This window comes from Ambystoma mexicanum, chromosome 11, assembly GCF_040938575.1.
Source record: "Ambystoma mexicanum isolate Mex_15411 chromosome 11, UKY_AmexF1_1, whole genome shotgun sequence".
NCBI lineage: Eukaryota > Metazoa > Chordata > Amphibia > Caudata > Ambystomatidae > Ambystoma > Ambystoma mexicanum.
The window spans coordinates 679284295-679303355 of record NC_090934.1 but is presented as its reverse complement, the minus strand read 5'-3'; positions in this window follow the sequence as shown (position 1 = coordinate 679303355).

The following is a 19061-nucleotide window of genomic DNA, read 5'->3' as shown; positions in this document are numbered from 1 at the left end:
GCAGGGCCTGCCAGCAGGCCCCCACTCATGTCCCACTCATGTCCCCTTGCACCCCTCCCCCCAGCACTGAGGGGCACCTGCCAGCAGGCCCCCACTCATGTCCCCTTGCACCCTCACCCCCCAGCAGTGCAGGGCCCCTGCCAGCAGGCCCCCACTCATGTCCCCTTGCACCCCCACCCCCCAGAAGTGCAGGGCACCTGCCAGCAGGCCCCCACTCATGTCCCCTTGCACCCCACCCCCCAGCAGTGCGGGGCACCTGCCAGCAGGCCCCCACACATGTCCCCCTGCACACCCACCCCCCAGCACTGAGGGGCACCTGCCAGCAGGTCCCCACTCATGTCCCCTTGCACCCGACCCCCCAGCAGTGCAGGGCACCTGCCAGCAGGCCCCCACTCATGTCCCCTTGTACCCCCAGCAGTGCAGGGCACCTGCCAGCAGGCCCCCACTCATGTCCCCCTGCACACCCACCCCCCAGCACTAAGGGGCACCTGCCAGCAGGCCCCCACTCATGTCCCCTTGCTCCCCCACCCCCCAGCAATGCAGGGCACCTGCCAGCATCCCCCACTCATGTCCCACTCATGTCCCCTTGCACCCCCACCCCGCAGCACTGAGGGGCACCTGCCAGCAGGCCCCCACTCATGTTCCAGTCATGTCCCCTTGCACCCCCACTCCCCAGCACTGAGGGGCACCTGCCAGCAGGCCCCCACTCATGTCCCCTTGCACACCCACCACCCAGCACTGAGGGGCATCTGCCAGCAGGCTCCCACTCATGTCCCCTTGCACCCCCACTCCCCAACACTGAGGGGCACCTGCCAGCAGGCCCCCACTCATGTCCCCTTGCACACCCACCCCCCAGCACTGAGGGGCACCTGCCAGCAGGCCCCCACTCATGTCCCACTCATGTCCCCTTGCACCCCCATCCCCCAGCAGTGCAGGGCACCTGCCAGCAGGCCCCCACTCATGTCCCCTTGCACCCCCACACCCCAGCACTGAGGGGCACCTGCCAGAAGGCCCCCACTCATGTCCCACTCATGTCCCCTTAGACCCCTACCCCCAGCAGTGCAGGGCACCTGCCAGCAGGCCCCCACTCATGTCCCAATCATGTCCCCCTGCACCCCCACCCCCAGCAGGGCACCTGCCAGCAGGCCCCCACTCATGCCCCCTTGCACACCCACCCCCCAGCACTGAGGGGCACCTGCCAGCAGGCCCCCACTCATGTCCCCTTGCACTCCCACCATCCAGCACTGAGGGGCACCTGCCAGCAGGCCCCCACTCATGTCCCACTCATGTCCCCTTGCACCCCCACCCACCAGCACTGAGGGGCACCTGCCAGTAGGCCCCCACTCATGTCCCACTCATGTCCCCTTTCACCCCCACCGCCCAGCACTGAGGGGCACCTGCCAGCAGGCCTCCACTCATGTACCACTCATGTCCCCTTGCATCACCACCCCCCAGCACTGAGTGGCACCTGCCAGCAGGCCCCCACTCATGTCACCTTGAACACCCACCCCCCAGCACTGAAGGGCACCTGCCAGCAGGACCCCACTCATGTCCCCTTGCACCCCCACCTCCCAGCAGTGCAGGGCACCTGCCGCAGGCCCCCACTCATGTCCCACTCATGTCCCCTTGCACCCCCACCCCCCAGCTCTGAGGGGCGCCTGCCAGTAGGCCCCCACTCATGTCCCCTTGCACACCCAACCCCCAGCACTGAGGGGCACCTGCCAGTAGTCCCCCACTCATGTCCGCTTGCACACCCACCCCCCAGCACTGAGGGGCATCTGCCAGCAGGCCCCCACTCATGTCCCCTTGGACCCCCACCCCCCAGCACTGAGGGGCACCTGCCAGCAGGCCCCCAATCATGTCCCACTCATGTCCCCTTGCACCCCCACCCCGCAGCACTGAGGGGCACCTGCCAGCAGGCCCCCACTCATGTCTCACTCATGTCCCCTTGCACCCCCACACCACAGCACTGAGGGGCACCTGCCAGCAGGCCCCCACTCATGTTCCAGTCATGTCCCCTTGCACCCCCACCCCCAGCACTGAGGGGCACCTGCCAGCAGGCCCCCACTCATGTCCCCTTGCACACCCACCCCCCAGCACTGAGGGGCACCTGCCAGCAGGCCCCCACTCATGTCCCCTTGCACACCTACCCCCCAGCACTGAGGGGCACCTGCCAGCAGGCCCCACTCATGTCCCCTTGCACCCCCACCCCCAGCACTGAGGGGCACCTGTCAGCAGGCCCCCACTCATGTCCCACTCATGTCCCCTTGCACCCCCACCCCCCAGCACTGAGGGGCACCTGCCAGCAGGCCCCCACTCATGTCCCACTCATGTCCCCTTTCACCCCCACCGCCCAGCACTGAGGAGCACCTGCCAGCAGGACCCCACTCATGTACCACTCATGTCCCCTTGCATTCCCACCCCCAGCACTGAGTGGCACCTGCCAGCAGGCCCCCACTCATGTCACCTTGCACACCCACCCCCCAGCACTGAGGGGCACATGCCAACAGGACCCCACTCATGTCCCCTTGCACCCCCACCTCCCAGCAGTGCAGGGCACCTGCCGCAGGCCCCCACTCATGTCCCGCTCATGTCCCCTTGCACCCCCACCCCCCAGCACTGAGGGGCACCTGCCAGCAGGCCCCCACTCATGTCCCCTTGCAGACCCAACCCCAGCACTGAGGGGCACCTGCCAGCAGTCCCCCACTCATGTCCCCTTACACCCCCACCCCCAGCACTGAGGGGCACCTGTCAGCAGGCCCCCACTCATGTCCCCTTGCACCCCCACCCCCCAGCACTGAGGGGCACCTGTCAGCAGGCCCCCACTCATGTCCCCTTGCACCCCCACCCCCCAGCACTGAGGGGCACCTGCCAGCAGGCCCCCACTCATGTCCCACTCATGTCCCCTTTCACCCCCACCCCCAGCACTGAGGGGCACCTGCCAGCAGGCCCCCACTCATGTCCCCTTGCACACCCACCCCCCAGCACTGAGGGGCACCTGCCAGCAGGCCCCCACTCATGTCACCTTGCACACCCACCCCCCAGCACTGAGGGGCACATGCCAACATGACCCCACTCATGTCCCCTTGCACCCCCACCTCCCAGCAGTGCAGGGCACCTGCCGCAGGCCCCCACTCATGTCCCACTCATGTCCCCTTGCACCCCCACCCCCCAGCACTGAGGGGCACCTGCCAGCAGGCCCCAACTCATGTCCCCTTGCACACCCAACCCCCAGCACTGACGGGCACCTGCCAGCAGTCCCCCACTCATGTCCGCTTGCACACCCACCCACCAGCACTGAGGGGCACCTGCCAGCAGGCCCCCACTCATGTCCCCTTGGACCCCCACCCCCCAGCACTGAGGGGCACCTGCCAGCAGGCCCCCACTCATGTCCCACTCATGTCCCCTTGCACCCCCACCCCCCAGCACTGAGGGGCACCTGCCAGCAGGCCCCCACTCATGTCCCACTCATGTCCCCTTTCACCCCCACCGCCCAGCACTGAGGGGCACCTGCCAGCAGGCCCCCACTCATGTACCACTCATGTCCCCTTGCATCCCCACCCCCCAGCACTGAGTGGCACCTGCCAGCAGGCCCCCACTCATGTCACCTTGCACACCCACCCCCCAGCACTGAGGGGCACCTGCCAACAGGACCCCACTCATGTCCCCTTGCACCCCCACCTCCCAGCAGTGCAGGGCACCTGCCGCAGGCCCCCACTCATGTCCCACTCATGTCCCCTTGCACCCCCACCCCCCAGGACTGAGGGGCACCTGCCAGTAGGCCCCCACTCATGTCCCCTTGCACACCCAACCCCCAGCACTGAGGGGCACCTGCCAGCAGGCCCCCACTCATGTCCCACTCATGTCCCCTTGCACCCCCACCCCCCAGCACTGAGGGGCACCTGCCAGCAGGCCCCCACTCATGTCCCACTCATGTCCCCTTTCACCCCCACCGCCCAGCACTGAGGGGCACCTGCCAGCAGGCCCCCACTCATGTACCACTCATGTCCCCTTGCATCCCCACCCCCCAGCACTGAGTAGCACCTGCCAGCAGGCCCCCACTCATGTCACCTTGCACACCCACCCCCCAGCACTGAGGGGCACCTGCCAACAGGACCCCACTCATGTCCCCTTGCACCCCCACCTCCCAGCAGTACAGGGCACCTGCCGCAGGCCCCCACTCATGTCCCACTCATGTCCCCTTGCACCCCCACCCCCCAGGACTGAGGGGCACCTGCCAGCAGGCCCCCACTCATGTCCCCTTGCACACCCAACCCCCAGCACTGAGGGGCACCTTCCAGAAGTCCCCCACTCATGTCCGCTTGCACACCCACCCCCCAGCACTGAGGGGCACCTGCCAGCAGGCCCCCACTCAGGTCCCCTTGGACCCCACCCCCCAGCACTGAGGGGCACCTGCCAGAAGGCCCCCACTCATGTCCCAATCATGTCCCCTTGCACCCCCACACCCCAGCACTGAGGGGCACCTGCCAGCAGGCCCCCACTCATGTCCCACTCATGTCCCCTTGCACCCCCACCCCCCAGCACTGAGGGGCACCTGCCAGAAGGCCCCCACTCATGTCCCACTCATGTCCCCTTGCACCCCACACCCCAGCACTGAGGGGTACCTGCCAGCATGCCCCCACTCATGTCCCACTCATGTCCCCTTGCACCCCCACCCCCCAGCACTGAGGGGCACCTGCCAGAAGGCCCCCACTCATGTCCCACTCATGTCCCCTTGCACCCCCACACCGCAGCACTGAGGGGCACCTGCCAGCAGGCCCCCACTCATGTCCCACTCATGTCCCCTTGCACCCCCACCCCCCAGCACTGAGGGGCACCTGCCAGCAGGCCCCCACTCATGTCCCCTTGCACACCCACCCCCCAGCACTGATGGGTGCCTGCCAGCAGGCCCCCACTCATGTCCCACTCATGTCCCCTTGCACCCTCACCCCCCAGCAGTGCAGGGCCCCTGCCAGCAGGCCCCCACTCATGTCCCCTTGCACCCCCACCCCCCAGAAGTGCAGGGCACCTGCCAGAAGGCCCCCACTCATGTCCCCTTGCACCCCAAACCCCCAGCAGTGCAGGGCACCTGCCAACAGGCCCCCACTCATGTCTCCTCTCACACCCACCCCCAACACTGAGGGGCACCTACCAGCAGGCCCTCACTCATTTCCCCTTGCACCCCAAACCCCCAGCAGTGCAGGGCACCTGCCAACAGGCCACCACTCATGTCTCCTCTCACACCCACCCCCAGCACTGAGGGGCACCTGCCAGCAGGCCCCCATTCATGTCCCACTCATGTCCACTTGCACTCCCACCCCCCAGCAGTGCAGGGCACCTGCCAGCAGGCCCTCACTCATGTCCCACTCATGTCCCCCTGCACCCCCACCCCCCAGCAGTGCAGGGCACCTGCCAGCAGGCCCCCACTCATGTCCCCTTGCACACCTACCCCCCAGCACTGAGGGGCACCTGCCAGCAGGCCCCCATTCATGTCCCCTTGCACCCCCACCCCTCAGCAGTGCAGGGCACCTGCCAGCAGGCCCCCGCTCATGTCCCCCTGCACACCCACCCCCCAGCACTGAGGGGCACCTGCCAGCAGGCCCCCACTCATGTCCCCTTGTTCCCCAACCCCCCAGCAGTGCAGGGCACCTGCCAGCAGGCCCCCACTCATGTCCCCTTGCACCCCCACCCCCCAGCAGTGCAGGGCACCTGCCAGCAGGCCCCCACTCATGTCCCCTCGCACACCCACCCCCCAGCACTGAGGGGCACCTGCCAGCAGGCCCCCACTTATGTCCCCCAGCACCTCCACCCCCCTGCAGTGCAGGGCACCTGCCAGCAGACCCCCACTCATGTCCCCTTGCACCCCCACACCCCAGCACTGAGGGGCACCTGCCAGCAGGCCCCCATTCATGTCCCCTTGCACCCCCACCCCTCAGCAGTGCAGGGCACCTGCCAGCAGGCCCCCGCTCATGTCCCCCTGCAAACCCACCCCCCAGCACTGAGGGGCACCTGCCAGCAGGCCCCCACTCATGTCCCCTTGTTCCCCAACCCCCCAGCAGTGCAGGGCACCTGCCAGCAGGCCCCCACTCATGTCCCCTTGCACCCCCACCCCCCAGCAGTGCAGGGCACCTGCCAGCAGGCCCCCACTCATGTCCCCTCGCACACCCACCCCCCAGCACTGAGGGGCACCTGCCAGCAGGCCCCCACTTATGTCCCCCAGCACCTCCACCCCCCTGCAGTGCAGGGCACCTGCCAGCAGACCCCCACTCATGTCCCCTTGCACCCCCACACCCCAGCACTGAGGGGCAACTGCCAGCAGGCCCCCACTCATGTCCCACTCATGTCCCCTTGCACTCCCACCCCCCAGCAGTGCAGGGCACCTGCCAGCAGGCCCCCACTCATGTCGCACTCATGTCCCCCTGCACCCCCACCCCCCAGCAGTGCAGGGCACCTGCCAGCAGGCCCCCACTCATGTCCCCTAGCACACCTGCCCCCCAGCACTGAGGGACACCTGCCAGCAGGCCCCCACTCATGTCCCCTTGCACCCCCACCCCCAGCACTGAGGGGCACCTGCCAGCAGGCCCCACTCATGTCCCACTCATGTCCCCTTGCACCCCCACCCCCCAGCACTGAGGGGCACCTGCCAGCAGACCCCCACTCATGTCCCACTCATGTCCCCTTTCACCCCCACTGCCCAGCACTGAGGAGCACCTGCCAGCAGGCCCCCACTCATGTACCACTCATGTCCCCTTGCATCCCCACCCCCCAGCACTGAGTGGCACCTGCCAGCAGGCCCCCACTCATGTCACCTTGCACACCCACCCCCCAGCACTGAGGGGCACATGCCAACAGGACCCCACTCATGTCCCCTTGCACCCCCACCTCCCAGCAGTGCAGGGCACCTGCCGCAGGCCCCCACTCATGTCCCACTCATGTCCCCTTGCACCCCCACCCCCCAGCACTGAGGGGCACCTGCCAGCAGGCCCAAACTCATGTCCCCTTGCACACCCAACACCCAGCACTGACGGGCACCTGCCAGCAGTCCCCCACTCATGTCCGCTTGCACACCCACCCACCAGCACTGAGGGGCACCTGCCAGCAGGCCCCCACTCATGTCCCCTTGGACCCCCACCCCCCAGCACTGAGGGGCACCTGCCAGCAGGCCCCCACTCATGTCCCACTCATGTCCCCTTGCACCCCCACCCCCCAGCACTGAGGGGCACCTGCCAGCAGGCCCCCACTCATGTCCCACTCATGTCCCCTTTCACCCCCACCGCCCAGCACTGAGGGGCACCTGCCAGCAGGCCCCCACTCATGTACCACTCATGTCCCCTTGCATCCCCACCCCCCAGCACTGAGTGGCACCTGCCAGCAGGCCCCCACTCATGTCACCTTGCACACCCACCCCCCAGCACTGAGGGGCACCTGCCAACAGGACCCCACTCATGTCCCCTTGCACCCCCACCTCCCAGCAGTGCAGGGCACCTGCCGCAGGCCCCCACTCATGTCCCACTCCTGTCCCCTTGCACCCCCACCCCCCAGGACTGAGGGGCACCTGCCAGTAGGCCCCCACTCATGTCCCCTTGCACACCCAACCCCCAGCACTGAGGGGCACCTGCCAGCAGTCCCCCACTCATGTCCGCTTGCACACCCACCCCCCAGCACTGAGGGGCACCTGCCAGCAGGCCCCCACTCATGTCCCACTCATGTCCCCTTGCACCCTCACCCCCCAGCAGTGCAGGGCCCCTGCCAGCAGGCCCCCACTCATGTCCCCTTGCACCCCCACCCCCCAGAAGTGCAGGGCACCTGCCAGAAGGCCCCCACTCATGTCCCCTTGCACCCCAAACCCCCAGCAGTGCAGGGCACCTGCCAACAGGCCCCCACTCATGTCTCCTCTCACACCCACCCCAGCACTGAGGGGCACCTACCAGCAGGCCCTCACTCATGTCCCCTTGCACCCCAAACCCCCAGCAGTGCAGGGAACCTGCCAACAGGCCCCCACTCATGTCTCCTCTCACACCCACCCCCAGCACTGAGGGGCACCTGCCAGCAGGCCCCACTCATGTCCCACTCATGTCCCCTTGCACCCCCACCCCCCAGCACTGAGGGGCACCTGCCAGCAGGACCCCACTCATGTCCCACTCATGTCCCCTTTCACCCCCACCGCCCAGCACTGAGGGGCACCTGCCAGCAGGCCCCCACTCATGTACCACTCATGTCCCCTTGCATCCCCACCCCCCAGCACTGAGTGGCACCTGCCAGCAGGCCCCCACTCATGTCACCTTGCACACCCACCCCCCAGCACTGAGGTGCACCTGCCAACAGGACCCCACTCATGTCCCCTTGCACCCCCACCTCCCAGCAGTGCAGGGCACCTGCCGCAGGCCCCCACTCATGTCCCCTTACACCCCCACCCCCCAGCAGTGCAGGGCACCTGCCAGCAGGCCCCCACACATGCCCCCTTGCACACCCACCCCCCAGCACTGAGGGGCACCTGCCAGCAGGCCCCCACTCATGTCCCCTTGCTCCCCCACCCCCCAGCAGTGCAGGGCAACTGCCAGCAGGCCCCCACTCATGTCCCACTCATGTCCCCTTGCACCCCCACCCCCCAGCACTGAGGGGCACCTGCCAGCAGGCCCCCACTCATGTCCCCTTGCACACCCACCCCCCAGCTCTGAGGGGTGCCTGCCAGCATACCCCCCCTCATGTCCCACTCATGTCCCCTTGCACCCTCACCCCCCAGCAGTGCAGGGCCCCTGCCAGCAGGCCCCCACTCATGTCCCCTTGCACCCCCACCCCCCAGAAGTGCAGGGCACCTGCCAGCAGGCCCCCATTCATGTCCCCTTGCACCCCCACCCCTCAGCAGTGCAGGGCACCTGCCAGCAGGCCCCCACTCATGTCCCCTTGCACCCCCACCCCCCAGCAGTGCAGGGCACCTGCCAGCAGGCCCCGACTCATGTCCCCTTGCACACCAACCCCCCAGCACTGAGGGGCACCTGCCAGCAGGCCCCCACTCATGTCCCACTCATGTCCCCTTGCACTCCCACCCCCCAGCAGTGCAGGGCACCTGCCAGCAGGCCCCCACTCATGTCCCCTTGCACACCTACCCCCCAGCACTGAGGGGCACCTGCCAGCAGGCCCCCACTCATGTCCCCTTGCACCCCCACCCCCAGCACTGAGGGGCACCTGCCAGCAGGCCCGCACTCATGTCCCACTCATGTCCCCTTGCACCCCCACCCCCCAGCACTGAGGGGCACCTTCCAGCAGACCCCCACTCATGACCCACTCATTTCCCCTTTCACCCCCACTGCCCAGCACTGAGGAGCACCTGCCAGCAGGCCCCCACTCATGTACCACTCATGTCCCCTTGCATCCCCACCCCCCAGCACTGAGTGGCTCCTGCCAGCAGGCCCCCACCCATGTCACCTTGCACACCGACCCCCAGCACTGAGGGGCACATGCCAACAGGACCCCACTCATGTCCCCTTGCACCCCCACCTCCCAGCAGTGCAGGGTACCTGCCGCAGGCCCCCACTCATGTCCCACTCATGTCCCCTTGCACCCCCACCCCCCAGCACTGAGTGGCACCTGCCAGCAGGCCCCCACTCATGTCACCTTGCAGACCCAACCCCCAGCACTGAGGGGCACCTGCCAACAGGACCCCACTCATGTCCCCTTGCACCCCCACCTCCCAGCAGTACAGGGCACCTGCCGCAGGCCCCCACTCATGTCCCACTCATGTCCCCTTGCACCCCCACCCCCCAGGACTGAGGGGCACCTGCCAGCAGGCCCCCACTCATGTCCCCTTGCACACCCAACCCCCAGCACTGAGGGGCACCTTCCAGCAGTCCCCCACTCATGTCCGCTTGCACACCCACCCCCCAGCACTGAGGGGCACCTGCCAGCAGGCCCCCACTCAGGTCCCCTTGGACCCCCACCCCCCAGCACTGAGGGGCACCTGCCAGAAGGCCCCCACTCATGTCCCACTCATGTCCCCTTGCACCCCCACACCCCAGCACTGAGGGGCACCTGCCAGCAGGCCCCCACTCGTGTCCCACTCATGTCCCCTTGCACCCCCACCCCCCAGCACTGAGGGGCACCTGCCAGAAGGCCCCCACTCATGTCCCACTCATGTCCGCTTGCACCCCCACACCCCAGCACTGAGGGGCACCTGCCAGCATGCCCCCACTCATGTCCCACTCATGTCCCCTTGCACCCCCACCCCCCAGCACTGAGGGGCACCTGCCAGAAGGCCCCCACTCATGTCCCACTCATGTCCCCTTGCACCCCCACACCCCAGCACTGAGGGGCACCTGCCAGCAGGCCCCCACTCATGTCCCACTCATGTCCCCTTGCACCCCCACCCCCCAGCACTGAGGGGCACCTGCCAGCAGGCTCCCACTCATGTCCCCTTGCACACCCACCCCCCAGCACTGATGGGTGCCTGCCAGCAGGCCCCCACTCATGTCCCACTCATGTCCCCTTGCACCCTCACCCCCCAGCAGTGCAGGGCCCCTGCCAGCAGGCCCCCACTCATGTCCCCTTGCACCCCCACCCCCAGAAGTGCAGGGCACCTGCCAGAAGGCCCCACTCATGTCCCCTTGCACCCCAAGCCCCCAGCAGTGCAGGGCACCTGCCAACAGGCCCCCACTCATGTCTCCTCTCACACCCACCCCCAGCACTGAGGGGCACCTACCAGCAGGCCCTCACTCATGTCCCCTTGCACCCCAAACCCCCAGCAGTGCAGGGCACCTGCCAACAGGCCACCACTCATGTCTCCTCTCACACCCACCCCCAGCACTGAGGGGCACCTGCCAGCAGGCCCCCACTCATGTCCCACTCATGTCCACTTGCACTCCCACCCCCCAGCAGTGCAGGGCACCTGCCAGCAGGCCCTCACTCATGTCCCACTCATGTCCCCCTGCACCCCCACCCCCAGCAGTGCAGGGCACCTGCCAGCAGGTCCCCACTCATGTCCCCTTGCACACCTACCCCCCAGCACTGAGGGGCACCTGCCAGCAGGCCCCCACTCATGTCCCCTTGCACCCCCACCCCCAGCACTTAGGGGCACCTGCCAGCAGGCCCCCACTCATGTCCCACTCATGTCCCCTTGCACCCCCACCACCCAGAAGTGCAGGGCACCTGCCAGAAGGCCCCCACTCATGTCCCCTTGCACCCCAAACCCCCAGCAGTGCAGGGCACCAGCCAACAGGCCCCCACTCATGTCTCCTCTCACACCCACCCCCAGCACTGAGGGGCACCTACCAGCAGGCCCTCACTCATGTCCCCTTGTACCCCAAACCCCCAGCAGTACAGGGCACCTGCCAACAGGCCCCCACTCATGTCTCCTCTCACACCCACCCCCAGCACTGAGGGGCACCTGCCAGCAGGCCCCCACTCATGTCCCACTCATGTCCACTTGCACTCCCACCACCCAGCAGTGCAGGGCACCTGCCAGCAGGCCCTCACTCATGTCCCACTCATGTCCCCCTGCACCCCCACCCCCCAGCAGTACAGGGCACCTGCCAGCAGGCCCCCACTCATGTCCCCTTGCACACCTACCCCCCAGCACTGAGGGGCACCTGCCAGCAGGCCCCCACTCATATCCCCTTGCACCCCCACCCCCAGCACTGAGGGGCACCTGCCAGCAGGCCCCCACTCATGTCCCACTCATGTCCCCTTGCACCCCCACCCCCCAGCACTGAGGGACACCTGCCAGCAGGCCCCCACTCATGTCCCACTCATGTCCCCTTTCACCCCCACCGCCCAGCACTGAGGAGCACCTGCCAGCAGGCCCCCACTCATGTACCACTCATGTCCCCTTGCCTCCCCACCCCCCAGCACTGAGTGGCACCTGCCAGCAGGCCCCCACTCATGTCACCTTGCACACCCACCCCCCAGCACTGAGGGGCACATGCCAACAGGACCCCACTCATGTCCCCTTGCATCCCCACCTCCCAGCAGTGCAGGGCACCTGCCGCAGGCCCCCACTCATGTCCCACTCATGTCCCCTTGCACCCCCACCCCCCAGCACTGAGGGGCACCTGCCAGCAGGCCCCCACTCATGTCCCCTTGCACACCCAACCCCCAGCACTGAGGGGCACCTGCCAGCAGTCCCCCACTCATTTCCGCTTGCACACCCACCCACCAGCACTGAGGGGCACCTGCCAGCAGGCCCCCACTCATGTCCCCTTGGACCCCCACCCCCCAGCACTGAGGGGCACATGCCAGCAGGCCCCCACTCATGTCCCACTCATGTCCCCTTGCACCCCCACCCCCCAGCACTGAGGGGCACCTGCCAGCAGGCCCCCACTCATGTCCCACTCATGTCCCCTTTCACCCCCACCGCCCAGCACTGAGGGGCACCTGCCAGCAGGCCCTCACTCATGTACCACTCATGTCCCCTTGCATCCCCACCCCCCAGCACTGAGTGGCACCTGCCAGCAGGCCCCCACTCATGTCACCTTGCACACCCACCCCCCAGCACTGAGGGGCACCTGCCAACAGGACCCCACTCATGTCCCCTTGCACCCCCACCTCCCAGCAGTGCAGGGCACCTGCCGCAGGCCCCCACTCATGTCCCACTCATGTCCCCTTGCACCCCCACCCCCCAGGACTGAGGGGGACCTGCCAGCAGGCCCCCACTCATGTCCCCTTGCACACCCAACCCCCAGCACTGAGGGGCACCTGCCAGCAGTCCCCCACTCATGTCCGCTTGCACACCCACCCCCCAGCACTGAGGGGCACTTGCCAGCAGTCCCCCACTCATGTCCCCTTGGACCCCCACCCCCCAGCGATGAGGGGCACCTGCCAGCAGGCCCCCACTCATGTCCCACTCATGTCCCCTTGCACCCCCACCCCCCAGCACTGAGGGGCACCTGCCAGAAGGCCCCCACTCATGTCCCACTCATGTCCCCTTGCACCCCCACACCCCAGCACTGAGGGGCACCTGCCAGCAGGCCCCCACTCATGTCCCCTTGGACCCCCACCCCCCAGCACTGAGGGGCACCTGCCAGCAGGCCCCCACTCATGTCCCACTCATGTCCCCTTGCACCCCCACCCCCCAGCACTGAGGGGCACCTGCCAGCAGGCCCCCACTCATGTCCCCTTGCACACCCACCCCCCAGCACTGAGGGGTGCTTGCCAGCAGGCCCCCACTCATGTCCCCTTGCACCCTCACCCCCCAGCAGTGCAGGGCCCCTGCCAGCAGACCCCCACTCATGTCCCCTTGCACCCCCACCCCCCAGAAGTGCAGGGCACCTGCCAGAAGGCCCCCACTCATGTCCCCTTGCATCCCAAACCCCCAGCAGTGCAGGGCACCTGCCAACATGCCCCCACTCATGTCTCCTCTCACACCCACCCCCAGCACTGAGGGGCACCTACCAGCAGGCCCTCACTCATGTCCCCTTGCACCCCCACCCCCCAGCAGTGCAGGGCACCTGCCAACAGGCCCCCACTCAGGTCCCACTCATGTTCTTGCACCCCCACCCCCCAGCACTGAGGGGCATCTGCCAGCAGGCCCCCACTCATGTCCCTTTGCACCCCCACCACCCAGCAGTGCAGGGCACCTGCCAGCAGGCCCCCACACATGTCCCACTCATGTCCCCCAGCACCCTCACCCCCCAGCACTGAGGGGCACCTGCCAGCAGGCCCCTACTCATGTCCCCCAGTACCCCCACCCCCCAGCAGTGCAGGGCACCTGCCAGCAGGCCCCCACTCATGTCCCACTCATGTCCCCTTGCACCCCCACCCCCAGCAGTGCAGGGCCCCTGTCAGCAGGTCCCCACTCATGTCCCTTTGCACCCCCACACCCACCAAGTGGTGCAGGACCTCTGCCAGCAGGCCCCACTCATGTCCCCTTGCACTCCCACCCCCCACCAGTGCAGGGCACCTGCCAGCAGGACCCCACTCATGTCCCACTCATGTCCCCTTGCACCCCCACCCCCCAGCACTGAGGGGCAGCTGCCAGCAGGCCCCCACTCATGTCCCCTTGCACACCCACCCCTAAGCACTGAGGGGCACCTGCCAGCAGTCCCTCACTCATGTCCCCTTGCACCCCCTCCCTCCAGCACTGAGGGGCACCTGCCAGCAGTCCCCCACTCATGTCCCCTTGCACCCGCACCCCCCAGCACGCAGGGCACCTGACAGCAGCCCCCCACTCATGTCTCCTTGCACCCCACCCCCAGCACTGAGGGGCACCTGCCAGCAGGCCCCCACTCATGTCCCCTTAGACCCCCTTCCCCCAGCAGTGCAGGGCACCTGCCAGCAGGCCCCCAATCATGTCCCACTCATGTCCCCCTGCACCCCCACCCCCCAGCAGTGCAGGGCACCTGCCAGCAGGCCCCCACTCATGTCCCCTTGCACACCCACCCCCCAGCACTGAGGGGCACCTGCCAGCAGGACCCCACTCATGTCCCCTTGCACCCCACCATCCAGCACTGAGGGGCACCTGCCAGCAGGCCCCCACTCATGTCCCACTCATGTCCCCTTGCACCCCCACCCACCAGCACTGAGGGGCACTTGCCAGCAGGCCCCCACTCATGTCCCATTCATGTCCCCTTTCACCCCCACCGCCCAGCACTGAGGGGCACCTGCCAGCAGGCCCACACTCATGTACCACTCATGTCCCCTTGCATCCCCACCCCCGAGCACTGAGTGGCACCTGCCAGCAGGCCCCCACTCATGTCACCTTGCACACCCACCCCCCAGCACTGAAGGGCACCTGCCAGCAGGACCCCACTCATGTCCCCTTGTACCCCCACCTCCCAGCAGTGCAGGGTACCTGCCGCAGGCCCCCACTCATGTCCCCTTGCACCCCCAGCACTGAGGGGCACCTGCCAGCAGGCCCCCACTCATGTCCCCTTGCACACCCAACCCCAGCACTGAGGGGCACCTGCCAGCAGTCCCCCACTCATGTCCGCTTGCACACCCACCCCCCAGCACTGAGGGGCACTTGCCAGCAGGCCCCCACTCATGTCCCCTTGGTCCCCCACCCCCAGCACTGAGGGGCACCTGCCAGCAGGCCCCCACTCATGTCCCACTCATGTCCCCTTGCACCCCCACCCCCAGAAGTGCAGGGCACCTGCCAGAAGGCCCCACTCATGTCCCCTTGCACCCCAAGCCCCCAGCAGTGCAGGGCACCTGCCAACAGGCCCCCACTCATGTCTCCTCTCACACCCACCCCCAGCACTGAGGGGCACCTACCAGCAGGCCCTCACTCATGTCCCCTTGCACCCCAAACCCCCAGCAGTGCAGGGCACCTGCCAACAGGCCACCACTCATGTCTCCTCTCACACCCACCCCCAGCACTGAGGGGCACCTGCCAGCAGGCCCCCACTCATGTCCCACTCATGTCCACTTGCACTCCCACCCCCAGCAGTGCAGGGCACCTGCCAGCAGGCCCTCACTCATGTCCCACTCATGTCCCCCTGCACCCCCACCCCCAGCAGTGCAGGGCACCTGCCAGCAGGTCCCCACTCATGTCCCCTTGCACACCTACCCCCCAGCACTGAGGGGCACCTGCCAGCAGGCCCCCACTCATGTCCCCTTGCACCCCCACCCCCAGCACTTAGGGGCACCTGCCAGCAGGCCCCCACTCATGTCCCACTCATGTCCCCTTGCACCCCCACCCCCCTGCACTGAGGGGCACCTGCCAGGAGGCCCCCACTCATGTCCCACTCATGTCCCCTTGCACCCCCACCACCCAGAAGTGCAGGGCACCTGCCAGAAGGCCCCCACTCATGTCCCCTTGCACCCCAAACCCCCAGCAGTGCAGGGCACCAGCCAACAGGCCCCCACTCATGTCTCCTCTCACACCCACCCCCAGCACTGAGGGGCACCTACCAGCAGGCCCTCACTCATGTCCCCTTGTACCCCAAACCCCCAGCAGTACAGGGCACCTGCCAACAGGCCCCCACTCATGTCTCCTCTCACACCCACCCCCAGCACTGAGGGGCACCTGCCAGCAGGCCCCCACTCATGTCCCACTCATGTCCACTTGCACTCCCACCACCCAGCAGTGCAGGGCACCTGCCAGCAGGCCCTCACTCATGTCCCACTCATGTCCCCCTGCACCCCCACCCCCCAGCAGTACAGGGCACCTGCCAGCAGGCCCCCACTCATGTCCCCTTGCACACCTACCCCCCAGCACTGAGGGGCACCTGCCAGCAGGCCCCCACTCATATCCCCTTGCACCCCCACCCCCAGCACTGAGGGGCACCTGCCAGCAGGCCCCCACTCATGTCCCACTCATGTCCCCTTGCACCCCCACCCCCCAGCACTGAGGGACACCTGCCAGCAGGCCCCCACTCATGTCCCACTCATGTCCCCTTTCACCCCCACCGCCCAGCACTGAGGAGCACCTGCCAGCAGGCCCCCACTCATGTACCACTCATGTCCCCTTGCATCCCCACCCCCCAGCACTGAGTGGCACCTGCCAGCAGGCCCCCACTCATGTCACCTTGCACACCCACCCCCCAGCACTGAGGGGCACATGCCAACAGGACCCCACTCATGTCCCCTTGCATCCCCACCTCCCAGCAGTGCAGGGCACCTGCCGCAGGCCCCCACTCATGTCCCACTCATGTCCCCTTGCACCCCCACCCCCCAGCACTGAGGGGCACCTGCCAGCAGGCCCCCACTCATGTCCCCTTGCACACCCAACCCCCAGCACTGAGGGGCACCTGCCAGCAGTCCCCCACTCATTTCCGCTTGCACACCCACCCACCAGCACTGAGGGGCACCTGCCAGCAGGCCCCCACTCATGTCCCCTTGGACCCCCACCCCCCAGCACTGAGGGGCACATGCCAGCAGGCCCCCACTCATGTCCCACTCATGTCCCCTTGCACCCCCACCCCCCAGCACTGAGGGGCACCTGCCAGCAGGCCCCCACTCATGTCCCACTCATGTCCCCTTTCACCCCCACCGCCCAGCACTGAGGGGCACCTGCCAGCAGGCCCTCACTCATGTACCACTCATGTCCCCTTGCATCCCCACCCCCCAGCACTGAGTGGCACCTGCCAGCAGGCCCCCACTCATGTCACCTTGCACACCCACCCCCCAGCACTGAGGGGCACCTGCCAACAGGACCCCACTCATGTCCCCTTGCACCCCCACCTCCCAGCAGTGCAGGGCACCTGCCGCAGGCCCCCACTCATGTCCCACTCATGTCCCCTTGCACCCCCACCCCCCAGGACTGAGGGGGACCTGCCAGCAGGCCCCCACTCATGTCCCCTTGCACACCCAACCCCCAGCACTGAGGGGCACCTGCCAGCAGTCCCCCACTCATGTCCGCTTGCACACCCACCCCCCAGCACTGAGGGGCACTTGCCAGCAGTCCCCCACTCATGTCCCCTTGGACCCCCACCCCCCAGCGATGAGGGGCACCTGCCAGCAGGCCCCCACTCATGTCCCACTCATGTCCCCTTGCACCCCCACCCCCCAGCACTGAGGGGCACCTGCCAGAAGGCCCCCACTCATGTCCCACTCATGTCCCCTTGCACCCCCACACCCCAGCACTGAGGGGCACCTGCCAGCAGGCCCCCACTCATGTCCCCTTGGACCCCCACCCCCCAGCACTGAGGGGCACCTGCCAGCAGGCCCCCACTCATGTCCCACTCATGTCCCCTTGCACCCCCACCCCCCAGCACTGAGGGGCACCTGCCAGCAGGCCCCCACTCATGTCCCCTTGCACACCCACCCCCCAGCACTGAGGGGTGCTTGCCAGCAGGCCCCCACTCATGTCCCCTTGCACCCTCACCCCCCAGCAGTGCAGGGCCCCTGCCAGCAGACCCCCACTCATGTCCCCTTGCACCCCCACCCCCCAGAAGTGCAGGGCACCTGCCAGAAGGCCCCCACTCATGTCCCCTTGCATCCCAAACCCCCAGCAGTGCAGGGCACCTGCCAACATGCCCCCACTCATGTCTCCTCTCACACCCACCCCCAGCACTGAGGGGCACCTACCAGCAGGCCCTCACTCATGTCCCCTTGCACCCCCACCCCCCAGCAGTGCAGGGCACCTGCCAACAGGCCCCCACTCAGGTCCCACTCATGTTCTTGCACCCCCACCCCCCAGCACTGAGGGGCATCTGCCAGCAGGCCCCCACTCATGTCCCTTTGCACCCCCACCACCCAGCAGTGCAGGGCACCTGCCAGCAGGCCCCCACACATGTCCCACTCATGTCCCCCAGCACCCTCACCCCCCAGCACTGAGGGGCACCTGCCAGCAGGCCCCTACTCATGTCCCCCAGTACCCCCACCCCCCAGCAGTGCAGGGCACCTGCCAGCAGGCCCCCACTCATGTCCCACTCATGTCCCCTTGCACCCCCACCCCCAGCAGTGCAGGGCCCCTGTCAGCAGGTCCCCACTCATGTCCCTTTGCACCCCCACACCCACCAAGTGGTGCAGGACCTCTGCCAGCAGGCCCCACTCATGTCCCCTTGCACTCCCACCCCCCACCAGTGCAGGGCACCTGCCAGCAGGACCCCACTCATGTCCCACTCATGTCCCCTTGCACCCCCACCCCCCAGCACTGAGGGGCAGCTGCCAGCAGGCCCCCACTCATGTCCCCTTGCACACCCACCCCTAAGCACTGAGGGGCACCTGCCAGCAGTCCCTCACTCATGTCCCCTTGCACCCCCTCCCTCCAGCACTGAGGGGCACCTGCCAGCAGTCCCCCACTCATGTCCCCTTGCACCCGCACCCCCCAGCACGCAGGGCACCTGACAGCAGCCCCCCACTCATGTCTCCTTGCACCCCACCCCCAGCACTGAGGGGCACCTGCCAGTAGGCCCCCACTCATGTCCCCTTAGACCCCCTTCCCCCAGCAGTGCAGGGCACCTGCCAGCAGGCCCCCAATCATGTCCCACTCATGTCCCCCTGCACCCCCACCCCCCAGCAGTGCAGGGCACCTGCCAGCAGGCCCCCACTCATGTCCCCTTGCACACCCACCCCCCAGCACTGAGGGGCACCTGCCAGCAGGACCCCACTCATGTCCCCTTGCACCCCCACCATCCAGCACTGAGGGGCACCTGCCAGCAGGCCCCCACTCATGTCCCACTCAT